This window comes from Castor canadensis, chromosome 8, assembly GCF_047511655.1.
Source record: "Castor canadensis chromosome 8, mCasCan1.hap1v2, whole genome shotgun sequence".
Lineage (NCBI taxonomy): Eukaryota > Metazoa > Chordata > Mammalia > Rodentia > Castoridae > Castor > Castor canadensis.
The window spans coordinates 24,017,290-24,024,012 of NC_133393.1; the positions used below are offsets into that span (position 1 = coordinate 24,017,290).

General features: G+C 38.8%; 1 pseudogene; it reads left to right on the top strand.

Moving 5' to 3' along the window:
• Positions 1-368: 368 nt before the first annotated feature.
• LOC141410517 (U6 spliceosomal RNA) lies at positions 369-469 on the top strand (annotated as a pseudogene).
• Positions 470-6,723: the final 6,254 nt, after the last annotated feature.

The window sequence follows — 6,723 nt, forward strand, 5'->3', positions numbered from 1 at the left end:
AAAATGCAATTTGGAAATTATTTTAATCATCCCCTTTGAATGAAAAACAGTACCTTAGGGTCGGGTACATAAGATGCCTTAAGAGTATAGAATGTAGATGAGAGTATAAAGCTATAGTTTAAGAAAGGGATTGAGCAGATGTAGAGATTGTAGTCTTGAGACTGCAGATGAGAGCTGATGTCTAAGACATGAATGAGACCTCCCAGATATAACATCTAGATAAGAAGAGAATCTAAAACTGAATCTTGGGATACACACACATTTTTAAAGCTGATTCAAGGAGACTCTGCAGGGACAAAAGAATTGGTTGAGACAGAGTCAATAGGTTTAGTATTGCCAAAGCCAAAAAGGAACTGAGGGAGAAAGCAGGGCTCCTTTCAGCAGCACATATGCTAAAATTCAAATGACACAGAGATTAGCATGGCTCCTGCTCAAGGATGACATGAAAATTCACGAATTCAATATTTTAAATAAAAAGGAAAAGCAGTAAAAGGGAACAGGGGAGGATTGAGAAGAAATGAGGGGGAAGACAATAGGGGGAGTTCAGCAGGAAAGTGGCCAGGGGATATGGTGATCTGGAAAGTCCAAAACCTCAGCAAAATTGGATATCTCACTTATTTTTTGGTTGGTATTTTTGGTTTGCTTGCATATTTATTTATATGCTACTTTATTCTAATGAATTAATCAGGACTAACTGTAAATTGAAATGACTACTCCAAAATTAAGGAATAGAATTTTTTGAGACCAAATAATGAAGATATGCAATTTGGAATGGAGAGAGTTTAAACTTCAACTTACCAAATAATAATGACCAGAGAAGGAAGTGATGGAAGAGGCTGAGATAAAAAAAAAAAATAGTAACAATGCTAATAAAAGCCAGAACACATTCAAATGCTTTCTAAAATATTTGGCAAATTTGTTTCTATAATCTCCTATTACTCATATCACTGAAAGCTCTTAGGGACAAATACTTTAACCCAAATCAAGAAAGAATTATAAATAGATATCAATTTATTAAAGGGAAGCACTTCAGTGTTGAAAAATAAACATGACCTACAAAGAGTGTCATATGAAGTTCAAACACTGGTATTTAAATTTCTCTGAAGAAATTTTTTTTTTTGGTGGCAAGGGCTTTGAACTTAAGACTTCATGCTTGCTAGGTAGGTGCTCTTACCTCTAGAGCAACTCCACCAGCCCTTCTGAAGCAATTTATATTTCAATAATTAAGCAAAAGAGATGAAGACTTTAAACTGAGAAGCCTATTACTACAGAACATGCTATGGAATAACTATAGACTCAAAATTCTTCTCTATTGGGATGTCAGTCTGAAAAGGGCTTCATTCTCCTTTAAAAATTATCACATCCACCAAAACAAGATCATATAAATTAACACTGATTATTAGTCCCCATATTTGTCCATTTACAAAGTTCAACAGGCTTCATAAAGTATACTAAAAAGTAGTATTTTCACCTTTTCTAAGACAGGTTTCAGAAAACCATCTAATGAAACAAATCTCTTCATGAACTTCTCTTCATGAACATTTTTGTGTAAGAAATGGACAAAATAATCTGTATTTTTGTAAACAGTCACCTCGACATCAGAAAAAAGTAATGAAAGAGTTCAGTACTTGAGCCAGCCCCAGGAAAAAAGCAAGACCCTATCTGAAAAATAACCAAGAGCAAAATGGGCTAGAGGAGTGACTCAAGCAGTAAAGCACTTGAGCACCAGGCCCTAAAATCAAACCCCAGTACCACCATGGAGAAGGGAGAGGAGGTTAGGAGAGGAGAAAAACAAAAGGAGAGGAGGGAGGAGAGGAGGGAGAGAGGGAAGGAGAGAGAGAGAGAGAAGAAAGAAAAGAGAAAATCACACATCATCAAGAAGTGTGACATGGCTAGGTGTATAAACCAAATGTATGAAAACGAAGTGTGTAATAATGGACATAATATTCCACACAGAACAGTCAAAAATGCATCCTTAAATGTTACAACAAACCTCAGTGCTTGAGTAGGCTCACACAGTGAGGAAACCTAGAGACACATCTCTCTTTTCATGCTCAAACCAAGGCAGATGGGCTCTCAGCTAACTGAAACAGTATTCTGTTTACATTACTACATTGTTTTCCCTTGGATTTGTTTCTTTTACAGAAAATTCAGAGTTTAGTTCCCTTACCTTCACCTGTGTGTTACTCATCTTCCCAAAACTATATTACAAATATCTGAAATAATCATTTAATAAAGAGAAAAAGGTATTTTTGCTAACAGAGATTTCAGTCCCAGGTAGTTGGCCCTGATGCTTAAGGCATTATGACAGAAGACTGTGGTAGAGCAAAACCTCTCACCTGAAAGCCAGGAAGTAAAAGAGAGAAGAGAAAGGGGTTCCACAACCCCCTTCAAGGATATACTCACAATGACCTAAAGACCTCCCACTAGGCCCCATCTCTCTAGGCTCAGGCAATTCCCAATAGTACTAAGCTGGGTACACAACCTTTCACATGGTCCTTTGGGGAATATTCAAGATCTAAACAATAGCAGCATGGTACCACTCCAACATTTCCTAGTTCTAAGGTCTGAGAAGCCCACCCTTATGCTCCTCAGAAAGAAAACATGCCACTTAACAATAGAGAGAGCAAGGCTCACAGCAAAACCCCTGAAATACACCAAGAAGAATCCAAACAGATTGTGCTTTGTGACATTCCTTATGTGACCAGGGCAAATGCCAAAGCAAGGTCACAGGAGCAATCTCCAGGGGAATGAGACAAGAAGGCCAGGGACCCAACTTTGTCTCCTCAGATTAGTCAGACATAAGGTGATAAAGCAGTAGATGGGCTGTGCCCTTCGTCTCAGTGCTCATCTCAGAAGAGATTTTTTAAAGAATCCAGTGGCAGTGTGATCCCCAAATGGAGAATTCATATTTTGGCTGGTACCTGGAGGGTAGCTCAGATGGAACATGAATAATTGTCTTGATCACAATAGGATTATTACAGCAACCTTCCAACTGCAATGGAAGGGCCTTGTGAATAATCAAAGACATGAAATTAGAGGAAAGAATAAGGAACCCTGTGGAAGTGAATGATGAGCTAGTGAACTCCCTCAGCACCATCAAGGAGATATCTGGTCTGGGCCTAACCCAAGAGTCATGGATTTTTCTCCAGAGCTTTGTGTGGTGGGAGGATGCCCAGGAGGCATCTCCTTTTGAGAGCTCTTCTCCTTCTGGTAAAGACATGGGCACCCCATCTGATGTGCACAGAAAAGAAAAGTCAGAAAGGTGAGCGCGAGAGGTTATGGGCAACAATCATGGGTCCATAGAGAGAATGATGCAAAGGAAACTTCAGCCGAGGGCTTTGTGAGAAAATGGAAGCTGAGGGCACGAAGCTATTTGGAAGTGCCTACTAACGAAATGAGAAGGGGATCCACAAGTGGAAGATAAGAAGCTTTCAAGTTAGAAGTGAGAATCTGCACTTCAACCGTATCATGCTGATCCAGCAGAAAACTCTCTTGCTCTTTTCCAGCTTCTCATCAATTCTGCAGGGGAAAAGATACAGTATAAACATTCCAATGTTTTCCATTAAGTTAATAAAATGAAATTTTCATAATGTATGTTTAAAATTACCCTGCATAAAAGTATCCTTACATCTAATACAAAGGTGTTTTAAATAAAATCAATCTTTTGAAAATAAGAAAATACTGGGCCATGACTCAAGCAGTAGTAGAGTGCCTGTCTAGCAAGCACAAAGCCCTGAGTTCAAACACCAGCACCACAAAATATAGACAATACTGTACAGTTTTCATAGCCATAAATGTAACTCTCTGACAAATATAGAAATCAAAGAATTTATTCAATTAGTCAGTGATGGAAGAGGTACAATTGTAAGGTTGACAAGTAGGGTTGACATTTGACAAGTAGGGTTTGTATTGTCCTAGAGAGAAGACAGTGTATGGTAAGTATGCTATGGTCCAGAAATCCCACTATCAGAATATGACCAAAGGAAATGAAATCACTATGTCAAAGTCCCATCTGCCGTCCCAAGTTCACTACAGCCTATTCACAATAATCAATACATGGAATCAACCTAGGTATCTATAGATGAATGAATCAATTTTTTAAATTAGCATGTATACACAGTGGAATTTCACCCCACTGTAAAGAATGAAATCCTGCATTTGTGGCAACATAGATGGCCTAGAGGACATTGTGCTAAATGAAATAGCCAAGCACAGAATGAAAAATATTGTTTGGTGCAACTCATATGTGGAAGTTTAAAAAGTTGATCTCATACTGTGGTAGGAAAGCAGGAAGGGGAAAGAGAGATTAATGAGTGCTACAGTGAAAGGAAAAAAAAAAAAAAAAAAACCAGAGTTGGGGAATGTTCCCTGGAGACCATAAAAGGATCACCTGGCTCCAGAGGTGAACATGACTATGTATGGGACAACTTGTAACACCCCCCTCCTCACTTCTGTAACTTGCTCTAAATGGTATATAAGGAAAGCCCCCTTTGTTCCCAAGGCTCAGCCTTTGGACTCGAGTCTGCTGAGTTGCTACTGTCATGTTTAACAAACTGCTTCCTGACTATAGAAAGTGGAGAGATCTCCCATGCTCATGGATTGGTAGAATCAACATAGTAAAAATGTCGATACTCCCCAAAGTAATCTACATGTTTAATGCAATTCCCATCAAAATTCCAATGACATTCATTAAAGAGATTGAAAAATCTACTGTGAAATTTATATGGAAACACAAGAGGCCACGAATAGCCAAGGCAATACTCAGTCAAAAGAACAATGCAGGAGGTATCACAATACCTGACTTCAAACTATATTACAAAGCAATAACAATAAAAACAGCATGGTACTGGCACAAAAACAGACATGAAGACCAGTGGAACAGAATAGAGGATCCAGATATGAAGCCACACAACTATGAGCAACTTATCTTTGACAAAGGAGCTAAAAATATACGATGGAGAAATAGCAGCCTCTTCAACAAAAACTGCTGGGAAAACTGGTTAGCAGTCTGCAAAAAACTGAAACTAGATCCATGTATATCACCCTATACCAAGATTAACTCAAAATGGATCAAGGATCTTAATATCAGACCCCAAACTCTTAAGTTGATACAAGAAAGAGTAGGAAATACTCTGGAGTTAGTAGGTATAGGTAAGAACTTTCTCAATGAAACCCCAGCAGCACAGCAACTAAGAGATAGCATAGATAAATGGGACCTCATAAAACTAAAAAGCTTCTGTTCATCAAAAGAAATGGTCTCTAAACTGAAGAGAACACCCACAGAGTGGGAGAAAATATTTGCCAATTATACATCAGACAAAGGACTGAAAACCAGAATATACAGGGAACTTAAAAAACTAAATTCTCCCAAAACTAATGAACCAATAAAGAAATGGGCATGTGAACTAAACAGAACTTTCTCAAAAGAAGAAATTCAAATGGCCAGAAAACACATGAAAAAATGCTCACCATCTCTAGCAATAAAGGAAATGCAAATTAAAACCACACTAAGATTCCACCTCACCCCTGTTAGAATAGCCATCATCAGCAACACCAACAACAACAGGTGTTCGCGAGGATGCGGTGAAAAAGGAACCCTCTTACACTGTTGGTGGGAATGTAGACTAGTACAACTACTCTGGAAACAAATTTGGAGGCTACTTAAAAAGCTGGACATCGATCTACCATTTGATCCAGCAATACCACTCTTGGGGATATACCCAAAAGACTGTTACTCCAGAGGCACCTGCACACCCATGTTTATTGCAGCACTATTCACAATAGCCAAGTTATGGAAACAGCCAAGATGCCCCACCACTGACGAATGGATTAAGAAAATGTGGTATCTATACACAATGGAATTTTATGCAGCCATGAAGAAGAACGAAATGTTATCATTCGCTGGTAAATGGATGGAATTGGAGAACATCATTCTGAGTGAGGTTAGCCTGGCTCAAAAGACCAAAAATCGTATGTTCTCCCTCATATGTGGCCATTAGATCAAGGGCAAACACAACAAGGGGATTGGACTATGAGCACATGATAAAAGCGAGAGCACACAAGGGAGGGGTGAGGATAGGTAAGACACCTAAAAAACTAGCTAGCATTTGTTGCCCTTAATGCAGAGAAACTAAAGCAGATACCTTAAAAGCAACTGAGGCCAATAGGAAAAGGGGACCAGGAACTAGAGAAAAGGTTAGATCAAAAAGAATTAACCTAGAAGGTAACACCCACGCACAGGAAATCAATGTGAGTCAATGCCCTGTATAGCTATCCTTATCTCAACCAGCAAAACCCCTTGTTCCTTCCTATTATTGCTTATACTCTCTCTACAACAAAATTAGAGATAAGGGCAAAATAGTTTCTGCTGGGTATTGAGAGTGGGGAGCGGGAGGGGGTGGAGTGGGTGGTAAGGGAGGGGGTCGGGGCAGGGGGGAGAAATGAACCAATCCTTGTATGCACATATGAATAATAAAAGAAAAATGAAAAAAAAATAAAATAAAATAAATAAATAAATAAATAATTTAAAAAAAAAAAAAAAAAAACTGCTTCCTGAAAGCTATGGTGCCCTCTCAGTCTCTGTCTGAACCCTCCTGCAACAACACAAGTAGAAATAAGAACAAAGGTCTCCAGAGGGTAAAGAGAGAGAATAAGATGGGTAATGGCTACCAAAAAGTTAGACAAGAGTAACACTCTTTCATGTTCTATAACACAGCAGGG